This window comes from Acinonyx jubatus, chromosome A1, assembly GCF_027475565.1.
Source record: "Acinonyx jubatus isolate Ajub_Pintada_27869175 chromosome A1, VMU_Ajub_asm_v1.0, whole genome shotgun sequence".
NCBI classification, from domain to species: domain Eukaryota; kingdom Metazoa; phylum Chordata; class Mammalia; order Carnivora; family Felidae; genus Acinonyx; species Acinonyx jubatus.
This window is the reverse complement of record NC_069380.1, coordinates 186,739,277-186,751,525: the sequence shown is the minus strand read 5'-3', so window position 1 is coordinate 186,751,525 and position 12,249 is coordinate 186,739,277. Positions and strand designations below refer to the sequence as shown.

General features: G+C 39.7%; 1 long non-coding RNA gene across 1 annotated transcript in view; it reads left to right on the top strand.

The window, feature by feature from the left end:
• Positions 1–12,249, top strand: part of LOC128311044 (uncharacterized) — a 416,015-nt gene that overhangs the window by 287,295 nt on the left and 116,471 nt on the right. The window lies entirely within an intron of this gene.

Genomic DNA, 12,249 nt, shown 5'->3' with positions numbered 1-12,249 from the left:
TCACCTCTAGCTTGAAAGCAAATTGCAACTTTCTAAGCAAGCAAACAAAAAGAGCTTTTATGCATATCTGATTAGCTCATTTCCTTTGATTTTGGCGAGTGATGTCATTTGGGCCCAGCTGTTGGTATGCTGCAAATGATTTCCCTTCCTGGTGTTTCAGCAAGCCCATTTCTGCCCCTAATGGAATTACTTTGACTGGAACCCAGCATTTTTCATGGTTCACCTCTCCTATCAGCTGATACCCTGGACTCCTCTGGAAAGAATGAGGAAAGGCCACAAAGGCATTTAAGTGCCTGGAAAATAATACTTTCATGCAGACTGTTATCACACAGTTGTTTTTTGGAGGTCTGTTTCCAATGCCTTAGCTTCTTATTGATTCATCCTATGAAATATTAGTGAGAGTCTGAAGCAAATGGGGGCCTCTGAATTAAAGGGTCCTGGGCCCTCAGAAACTGAATTGGCCCATTCTTTTTGCCTCTTGTGCTTACAACAAAACTGACATGTTGACGCAACAAGGAAGGCAGCAGGGCTGTGGAAAGAACCAGGCAATGCACAAGAGCATTGGCTTTCAAATTCTGCGGATCCCAGTCCAAACTCCAGTGCTGCACCCTGCTAGCTGAGTATTGGAGGCTCTGCAAGTCTCTGCTCCTTATAGGTAAAAAGCTATTAAAAGTGAGCGCAGATCACGGAAAAAGCTCTCTATACGCTGGGGCAAGGGGTATATGGGGAATCTGTACTTTACGCTCTTTTTACTGTGAAACTAAAACTGTTCTAGAAAATAAACTCTGTTTAAAAAAAAAAAAAGTAAGCACAGAAGGTTGCTGTGAGAGTAGGCCTGGAAGGTGCTCAGAACCCTACGGAACATGGTAGTCATGATCTGCTGCTTCTGGTTATGTAATAAACTAGTTATTACATATCAGGCTAGGGCTCACCTGCTGAGTAAGGGGTTTTCAGCTTAGGCACTGTTGGTATTTTGGGCCATTTAATTCCTTGTTGTGGAGGCAGGAGGTGTCCTGTGTGTATTGTAGCATGTTTGGCAGCATCCCAGAATCTCTGGTCTCTCCCTACTAGATGCTAGTAGAACCCCCCCCCCCCCCCACACACACACACCCACTCAGTTGTGACAAGCAGAAACAGCTCCAGACATTGCCAAATGTCTCCTAAGGGACAAAATTGCCCCTAGCTGAGAACCACTGTGCTAGGTCAAGGGGAAAAAATAGTAATCAGTGCATTTGATGCCAAGGTGAAAACTCTCTGAGAGTTTTGCTCACTTGTCTCTATAGTACTCACACCCACCTGCTCAGGTTAATCTCACAAGCACATCTGGATCATTTCCCCCCATCCCTGATCTTCAGCTCCCACATCTGGAATGCACTATCTCCCCTCCACCTCCTGTCTGAAACTTCCCTAGCTTCAACCCCCATCTTCTTCAATAATAATGCTTCCTGACTCTTCTAAGCCTTCTCAGTCATCTTCTCTTCCTGGTTTCTTAGTCTGCCACTCAGCGTAGCACCTAATTCTGTCCTGGCCCTGCCACAATTGCCTTGGAGATGAGGGTGTTAGAGCAGGAAGAGACAATGCAAATCATGGGACCTAATGGCCCTCTGGAGCAAATGAGTTAATTGGGGCCCTGAGAGCCCAAGGACTTGTCCAAGGTCTCAGAGCAGATATGGGCTTGTAACCTCTGCCTGGCAGCCATTACCCCAGCAGGTGCAGGCTCATCAGCTATTCAGAGATGTTCAAAAGTCTTCCCGTGGATGTTTGGTTTCAAAGACTTTTCTTCCTCACTCTCCCTGTTTACACTGAACCCTATTTAAGCTCAGTTGTCAGAGAAATTATATAAGATATGTAGGTCTCCAACTTCACCCTGCATTAGAGTCACATGGAAGGCTTTTTCAAACACAGATTTCAAGGCCTCAGCCCTGGAGTTTCTGATTCTGTAAGTCTGGGTTGGGCCTGGGATTTTGCATTTCCAGGTGATACTGGTATTGCTGGTCCTGACCTCTCTTGGAGAGCTTGATAGGAAGTGATTGAGAACCTGGACTTTAGAACTAGATAACCCTGGGTTGGAGATCCTGCTTCACCACATTAGACAAGAGACTCAATCTCTTGGGGACTGTTTTCTCATTTGAAAAATCAAGATAATTAGAAATACTCATTAAAATGTACTATTATTTTCATTAAATCTATTATCTTCATTTTCTGGCATTTACCAACTCTCAGCATACATTCTGTCCTAAGGAGTTAAAAGAGGCCAATTTCCTTTCATTCGTTTAAGCTTGTGGCTTAAGAGGAAATCACAGGTCAGTTGAGCTCAGGAAATATGTTTAATTTGGTATGGAACTCTGCAGAAATCACTCAGTTTCTCAGTCATTTCCATACAGTGGGCAAAATGGCCCTTCTCTTACTCTCTCCCAACATCCAGGCCCTGCTGGATAGGTCAGAGAAGAGTAACAAATGCTTCACAAAATATTACTTGATAATACAGTACTGTTTATTCAAGATTATTTTTGACTCAGAGCCTCTTTTGTGATCATCCTTTGTTTCTGTCAAAATCCTGCCTGTTTTCCTTCTAGTAGGCACTTTCCTCCTCACTCTAGCCACATAGATAGCTCCCTTTTCTGACTTGTCTCTGTTACCTAACTGCTACTCCACTATAGGCAGCTTGCTTTGAAACATACTTGTCTAATGAGTGCTGTCTCCACATCTCTTCTCTCTAATTAAAGTAAACATTCTTTGAGGAAATGACCTATGCTTTTCATTTCTTTTGAATTCCCCCCAAGTTTGTGGCATCATTCTATGAACAGTCAAAAGACAAATGTTGGCTGAATGTATATTATATAGTTTGCATAGAATTAGTATCAAAGCTTCAACCAGGATATGGGTAAATAGCTTCCTACATCTTCTACATCTTTTTATTTAAAATGTACGTCTTCTCCATCATCTAAGTTGTTGGTTCTTGCGTAGGAGGGATTGGTCATTGACAAACTCCTGACCACTCAAGCTGATTGCCTACAGAAAGATAACTCTTAGGGTGAATCAATACATAACATATTCCTCTGGCAGTATACTACAAAATTATTTGGGAAGAGGAAATCACAGTGTTAGGAAACTGAAACATGTCCGGCTTTCAATCGTCATATCACTTTGTGACTAAAATTGCAAAAGCATTATGCTGAGTGAGTTGCCCAATTCAAATGGACCCAACATTAAACTCTTAAAATAATAAAACACTAAGAGTACTGGGAAGTAGAGTGGAAAGGAGGTAGTTGAGAAATGAGATGAAGGCTTCCAGTCCGACTAAAGTATAGCCATAAAATAAATAATGGGCCTGTAGGAGTGCATGTGGTTCAACTCATATTCCCTCTCCCTACCCAAATGTGCCTTATTTTAATGGTATAGTGATTCTCCAAAGATGGGTTTCCTTGGGGAGAAGTTGGGGGGCAGAGCCATGATGATGGTCTCAAATCTTCCAGTAATCTGGAGGGGGTTGCTACTTGTATATTTTTAGCTAGTATTTGTCACTTCAGGACATCTCTTTTCATTGCATTCCTCACTCACTCATTACTGGTACATCCTCAAAGAGGACTGGGCATACCCATCCCATTCATCTACCACTTGTGAAGAAAGACTACTCGGCAAGGGGTGGGGCCCCTAAAGGAGACAGCGGGACTAGGTGACAGAGAAGTGGATTTGCAAGAGACAGCTGCTATGAAGCTCTTTAGTTTTCAACTTGGACTAGTGACTTTCAGTCACGGGTCATGGCACACATTTGCATATGGCATCGCAAGCCACTGCAGACAAGCTACAGCACTGCTCAGTGACTTTGTCTTTATAAGTTCAACTGGAATCAAGGACCTCCTGGCATAAGTCACTTTTATGTATATTCAGATGTACTTGCTGAATGGGGTTCAACCACTGTGTCCATATAGGTCTATGGAAGTGAGAGTTGTATGTCTGATGTTGAAAGTGGTTTTCAAAGATTGACAACCATTATATTAAATATTTGTATCCCCTCACAATGGCCCCAGCGGGTACAGTATAGTAAACAAGACCTAGGTTTAGGGAATTCCTGCTCTGCCATTTACCAGCTATATGGACCCAGACAAAGCTATTTAACTTTGGGAAATTTTAGATTTGTTATCAGAAAATGAGGAAAAGAACATCTAGCTCAGAGAGTTATGAAGATTAAATAGGATAAAGTATGTGCGTATACATACCAAGCCACCAAATGCTAGCAACTATCAATATTATTATTACTTATTAATATATACCAGGTGCATAGCAATGGGCCTAGCACATAGTGAATGCCTAATGATTCTTAGATGCTGCTATTTATGTTATTAATTTTCAAAACTTTGGGTAATAGAACATAATTCTGACAAGCTCAGACCGTATGTTGGCAGTTTTATTTCCTGTCTTTTCTGTGGGTGACACAGGAAATAAGTCACTAGAACTGTTCCTTCAGTGGATAAAGGAACTTTTCTTTTAAACTTCCTTTATTCCTTCTGTGCTTTTGACTCAGGACTTCTCCTTTATCAAGAGACTGTGTGTCCAATAGATAGAGCACTGTTCTTTTGCAGAATATGCCACTATCTAATCTTTATAGTTGTCAAATTCTTGCTGGATTTTGTTGTTTTGATGCATACTCAAGTTGGTGCAAGATGTTTACTTAAAACAAAAGATATTTGTTTTGCCCCTTTTCATCTACCATCCAGAGCTCAACTACTGTAGCAATGCTGAATGTTCTTAAAAATCATAAGAGCTATAAAATATATTGAGTGCTTTCTTCCACATTATTAGTGTGCTCCATGTGTGAGCTATTTTCATCTTCAGAGAGCAACCATGTGAACTTGGTATTTACTGCTAACCCATTCTACATACGAATAAACTAAAGTTGAAGAGCCTATTAGATGGATTGCTCTGAGCAAGTGGAAGAGCTGGATCTCAAACACATACTTGTTGGATTCCAGAACCTGTGAATTTAACTGTAGGAGGGTCACTCTTTAAAATTTTACCAGGAATAGCTGTGTGCCTGCCCTGTAGTTCAACTGGCTTTCCCACCACTGAGTTTCACTCTCCTAGATTATAAGCTCCTTGTAGGCAAGAACTACGTTTCATTATTCTTTGTACCTTTCTTCTCCCTTTTCATATGCCTACTAAATTCTCAGGAAAAAAAAAAGGCTCATTAGATACTTGCTGAGTGATTTTGCAGTTCCCATCATTGTCAGTTACACCATATAATTATTGCAAATGAGTTTTAAAAGCAAGTTACTGCTCTTCTTTGGGGGACTACCATGAAAATAGTTCCCAAGTTCTTAGATCATAGAACATTACCCGTACCCAAACCCCTCAAGCAGAGAAAAGGAAAATTTGGAGTTGCCTTTCTTCTTGATGCCTCAAACTTCATTTTCAAGGTATCGGTTGATTAACTCTCAAATTATACCATGTGTCCAATGTCCAGTAATGGGCGGTTTCTGATGTGTGAAAGAATTTAATTGTGGGCCCAGATGCTACTTTCAGGAGTAATTCACTTGTGATTTGAGGAGGTTATCCCACACAGATCAATTGGGAAGGAGAAAATTATACTGATATGTTGAAAGCAATCACTTCCAGGGAAGAAGGTGGCTGAACTGTTTCTGCCAGGGATGCAAGTTGTTTTATGGGATTTAAAAGAAAAGCATACTGTGTGCACTTCTCTTTCTAAACATCTGTGTTAGCAATATCCCCTCCTCTCAGGACATTAGGCAGAATCAATATGAGCCACTCAAGAAGGAAGTAGCTGTATTCTGTATTAAATGGAGGAAACTTGAAATTAAGGTGTCCCTCAAATGTCGCCCAGGTAAAACTAAAAACATTAAGTTGTTGATTTACAGGCATATGATCTTAGTTTTTGTTATTTTATTTATGATAATGATAATAATGTTGCTGTATCCAGATTCTTTTTGTTGTAACTGACATAACTCAAATTGCTATAAGCAGTGAAACAAACAAGAAGCTTTCAGTAAAGTTTATATAATCAATAGACCTGGGTAGGTGTGACTTGATATATTGCTTAGTGCAAGGCTCAAATGATGTCGCCAGTACCCTGGTTTTCTCTCTCTACTTCCCAGTGATCTGTCCTTCCATGTGGGCTCTTTCGTCAGGCTCCACATAGTCACGGAATGGCTGCAGCAGTCCCAGGTCCTACATTTGCTCAGATTCACTTCCTAAAAGGAAAAGTTGATGGTGTCTTTCCAAAACTCCTAGCCAACATCCCACTGTTGTGATTGGGTCACTGGCCCATCTCCAAGCCAACCACTATGGTCAGGGGTGGGGATGTGACAAAGTGATGACTTATGCTTGCATACATGCTTCACTCCAGAAGCCCGTGGGTCAGGCGTTACCAAAACAGACATCCATGATAAATATTAACACCCATTATTATTGCCACGCATTGAGAGCTATAGGTCAGGCATTACCTAATATGATCCCCCACTGTTTCTTATTCACTCATTCACTCATTCAGAAGACATTTGTTGATATTCAATCATGGTGAGCAAAAACAAACATGGTCTCCACTCACAGTTTAGAATATGAATGTATTATGAGGTAGGTATGACCATCTACATTTTATAGACAGGGCAATTGAGCCTTCCTATATTGAGTTATATGAGTTTCCATTATTTCAGTTCCCTATAGGGAACAAAATATATAATGCTATAGCATTATAATTATTAAGTGAGAAACTGATCCAAACCAAAATCTCAGTTTCCATAGTCCATGTCCTCAACTGCTATGCTGCTCTAAAATGCTTTGCTTTGGGAACAATCTGCCCCAGGCTAATATATGTTTATTTGTGACCATGGCCCATCCCCAATCCCATCGTGAGGATTATCTCATGATGAAGAGAGGGACAATGTGAAAGGTCCAAGGAATATGTGTTCTCCCAATCCACCCCATACTAATGAGTCAGTATTAAATTCTTCTGGCTTCTTAATAAGTAGCCACAAACTACCAACTAACTTTTATGAATGTGCTTTCATTTAACATTATGTCTCTTCAGTGCTTTAAAATAACAACTAATCTCAGATCTTGGTCTCAGATCTGGCAGCTCCTTTGGCAAGATCAGCATTTTCAATCTTCTCCGGCTTCCAAGAATTCAACAGGCCACCTTACATTACGCGTGAGAAAACTGAAGCTCTGTGAGGTTAATTGACTTTCCTAAGTCACTAGGCTAGAGAGAGGTGGAGCAGTGGCCTAAATCACCTCTTCTTTTAATTTAATTTCTACACAACTATTTCCCAAATTGCTGTCATCCTTCATGATTTTTCGGTCATATACTTAACAACTTTATTTAAATACCTACTCTAGTCTTATTCTAAGCAACAATATTTGTCAGTTGGTGTTACTGAGTGTGCATTTTCCTAAGGCACGTTTTGATAAGCATAAAACTATCCAAAATTTAAATATCCACCCATGAATCACTAACAGTTTCTCATGAACCATTTGCAGTAGTGTCTGACACATTGAGAAACCTGTCCTATGCTCTGCAATTTCCTCACCAGTTAGCTGGGCCAAAAGTTTCAGGACCAAGGCTTAGGCTTATAGGCAGGCAATAGTCAATTTCTATGGAAAGTTTTTTTTTTCTCTCCAGGAAGAGACATACATGTATCAGCTGAATGGAGATGTGATCATTTTCAGTTCCTTCCTGTCCAGTGCCGGCCTTCCCAATCCCAATCTTATCCTCACACTCTGTTCACTTCCTGCCTTTGCTTGTGGGTGAGACATACCTGCTATTTAAAGGCTAGCCCAACTTTTCAAGCCCCACTAATATCGGACGGCTCTTTATTGTCTTGCAACTTGCCTGAGTTTCTGTGGTAAACTCCTTTAATGGCTGTCACACTGCATGATTGTTCAAATTGAGAAGTATCTATTTTGGAGAGAGCCTTTAACAACAGAGCTATTGCCACCTTCACTTTATTTTGTTTTAATTATGTTTGGCTTCCCATAAGTTTTCCTACTGATTTCTGAAGTTCTGCTACTCTCATAAGCCACTTAAGGATGAAATTCAGATCCCAAAGTGCATTTTTATCCCTAGTTACTTGGAAGAAAGGATTAGGTAAACTATCTAATACTTCTCTGTTTGAACACAGATAATAGGAGGAAGAGAAAAGACCCATTGCATGAGCACATTCCTTCACAAAATTCAAGCTCTTAGAGGCGGCTCATTTGTTTTACCATTTAACAATGAAATTAAGGAAGTCTGTGTTTGTCCTCGTAGTTATTCTTGGCTGCCATGATGCTCAGGGAGATTGGGGATATCAAATGGTAGTATGCCTTCTTGAGGGAAAGAAGGTGCACATTTATCTGTTTGTTTTGTATTCTTTCTCATGAAAGAATCTATTAAATTGTAACATAGCACTTCAACTTTCTCCAGCTCCACACTGGGATGTTAACTAGGTTACAGATCGCCATTGTTAACTCCAGACGGAGTTTAGATCCATTCTCCTACTGTATTAGACCTCATACCTGTTGCACATTAAAATCACCTGAGATGTGTTTAACAAATATGATGCTCAGATCTCAGACAAACAAATTAAATCAGGATCTCTGAGGACAGAACCCAGGCATCCTTCTGAACATCACCAGGTGACTCTAGTATGCACACAAGGTGGAGAACTCTCCTCCTTGAGCCTCTGGCTTCAAGGGTCCCTGTAATGTCATGGTTAGATGCAGTCAGGCAGGTGTGGGGTTGACTTCCCGCTCCACTTATTAGCTGTGACATAGGGCTATTCATTTAGCATTTCTAAGGCTTAGTTTTTCATTTATAAACTAGAGATGATCATGGCTCTTACCTTATGGAATTGTTTTGGGGTTTGATGAGATGCTATGGACAGTGCCATGCATATTACTACAATGGCCAGCTAGTCTTTCTGTCTTTGAATATCTCCTCTGCTCAGTTCATATTTTACACCAAGGAGTCTTCCTGAAGCATTGTACCCATGCCCAGTAAGAACGAAAAAGCAGCCTCTGACATCTGGGAACTTGCCTGATATATATAACTAGGACTTTGTGTTGCTAAGGGCTGGCCTAGAACTCAAAGCTAGGCCATGATGTCCTTCTGTTGGACACATAAACGTTCTCACCAAATATTAATATCAGACAAGGTCACTCTGTGACCATAAGGAAGTGAGGCAAAAAAACAAAAAACAAGGCTACCTCATAATTTTGACTAAACATCTGTAGGTCATTGTGCAAACAACAAAAATTCCAAACACCTCTTTCCTTCAACTAGTATGAATAACAGCTACTTCTTTACCTATTACAGGGTCCGCCTCACTCTAGTCTTCTTTCTTTCTAGATAGACTTTATTAAAAGTCAATTATAGAACTATATCCACTTTCTGACAGGACCTGATCCAGAGTAAACCCCTTTTCTTTCCATTCCAAGCCCCAGGCCTATCATAATTTTTTTCTAAACCTTCTTACTAAGATACCTTATGGTTCCTGATGGTGTGTATTCTGTCCCATGGCAAAGAGTGATAAACCCAACTCGTTCAACCACACATGTGTTCCTGGTGATCTTCAGCTGGAAGGCATTGACACCATTCTCTTGTTTGAAGTCCTATATTCCCGCTCTTATTTAAAAACCCAAGAACTATTAACTCACCTTTTACTGCTCTGCAAAATTTTTTAGGCATTTTTTGTTCTCTCCTTATCTTACCTATCTGATCCCATGTCTCATCATTCCCTGGTGGGGACCTTCTGGGATCTCTCTCTCTCTCTGTTTCTCTCTCTCTCCTTCTCATTCACAATGCTTCTTTTTCTTGCTTTTGGTCATGTTATTTCTATACTGTCTTCCTTAACTACTCTCCTAACTACTTCCTCCACTCATCCATCCTAGAATAATACTAATTGAGCACTTACTGTGTTAATTAACATTAGCTATTCCCAATGATATGCATAAGTTGATTCATTAAGTCTGGACAACCTTTGAAGTAGGTGCTATTATTATGTTCATTTCACACATGAGGAACAGAGGCACAAAAAAGTTAAATAATATGTTTATATCCACACAATTAGTATGGGGCAGAATCAGGATTGAGAAATATATTGATTTACCTTCCTAATAAGGTTGTTATAAGGACTAGTGACATAATGCAGATAGAGGGTTTAATATCAGCGGCTTCCCAAAAGAGTTCCTGGTGCTTAACCTAGTTCTAAATCTCTGTTTTGCTACTGAAAACCTTTCTTTTGTAATCCTCCTACAGCATGAAGCCTGAGTAAATATTGTGTATGCTTGAATGTATTTTTCCTTAGCTAATTCATAAATAGAATTCTGTTTGCCCCCAAATTCAAGCAGCCATTTGGAGCTGGTCTGACTCATTTCTGCCTTCCTATTAAGAAAAGTCACATTAATTATGTGCTTATTGATCAAAAATGATCTGAGGAGTTGCTCCAATCCTGGCATACTTTATTAAAGATTTACAGATCCAAATGCTAACACTCAACTGCTTAAAATTGAATTAGAGATATCTCACACATAGACAATGTTCAGGAGGTCCAATAAATAATATAATTAATATTATAAAATTATTTCTAAATTACATAAAATACATATTATAAATATTATAATATAATACATAACATAAAGTCTTTATAAAATACTACAAATACCCACTTTAAGAAACTCTCTGAATTTTCAAGTGGCAACCCCTTGCCAGATTATTTGATTAATTAGCTAAAAATAAATGATTCACAGCTCTCTCCTCTGGGCTCAGAATTTGTATCAGACAGTGAGTTGCCTTCTTTTTTCTTTAGTGTAACAATCAAAATTTAAATGCTTCTGCATTGCATCCTTGCTGGGGATTTATTTATTTATTTATTTATTTATTTATTTATTTAAAGACATGATGTTCAGGGGGCTTTTTTTTTTTATAAATTACTTTCTCTCTCTCTCTCTCTCTCTCTCTCTCTCTCCCTCCCTCCCTCCCTCCCTCCATCATGAAGGCATACAATTCTACTATTAGGAGCTTACACCATTAGGGATGGACCCTGTACCTCAAAGGAAAAGGAATTTCAAGTGATATTGAAATGGAACCGTCTCAGTTGTGAATTACACAATTTTTTGTGTGTGTCCATTACACAATTTTAATGACAGTAAGGAGTATGGAAAGGGAAAAATTCTTAGAGCATCTGTGTGAAGATTCTGGGGAACTAGGACCTAGAAGATCCTGAGGAGATGGTTATATCCTGGTTACTGAGCCTACATTAGACCACTTTCTACTTTTGTGAGACAGTATAAAAACCATGTCTGTTTATAGCACTCCTCTTTCCTCACTCACTATGGGGCATTCTGTCCTTGTACCCTAAGAGTTTTTCTCGCCTAGCTCTCTAAGGAGAACTCCAAGTTCATTGGCTGAGACTCTTTTGATGCTTAAGCCGTGAAGAAGACAGAGAAAGGAAAAATGGAAAAGCTAGGAATGGAAGTCTGGTTTGGAAAGGGACAGGATTCAATCAGGGAGAACAGAAAAGAGTGAGAGGAAGGATGGGTGGAAGTGACCTCCCACTACAGTCCTGCACCCATAGCTGGGTATCAAGAAAAGTACTTGCTTGAGAGTTGGGAGTGAGAGAGAGTATTGGGGAGAGTAGGGGTCATAAGTGTGCAAGACATAGAATAACATAGAGGAGGAAAGAATATTTTCAGTATGTTTTGTAGACAAATGTACTTCTCTTCCTGTCCTTTGACAGTCATTAAAGATTTGAATTTTTTAATGTTTTAATGGATTTTGTTGCTGGCTTATATTGCTTGACATGTGATACTGCAATTCGACTTGGTCACATATAACCCCCTTATTTTGGGGCCATATATGTTAGGTTTCATTCAGCCCATAAGTAAACCTGGGTTATATTTAGAATGTCATGATTAGTTCATGGCACTGTGTTTCAAGAATCCTGTAGCTCAACTTGAATGCAACCAGGAAGACGAAAGAGCTCAAAACCACAACATCTTAGGATCAGTCAAAATAATCAGGAATGCTTAGTTTGGGGGAAAGAAGTCTTGGGATCATCCTCAGAGCCATCAGAAGGCTATCTCCAAAGGGATCATCTGATGAGAGATGAATTGTAATATGTGTATGGTTCTGTAAGGGAGACCAGGACTAGCAAGAAAAATATGTCTTTTCTAAAGACACAAAATTTTAGACCTAAGCTAAGGGAGAACTTTCTGACAGTGCTTACCATGGGTGAAATAGGAACAAATAGCAAA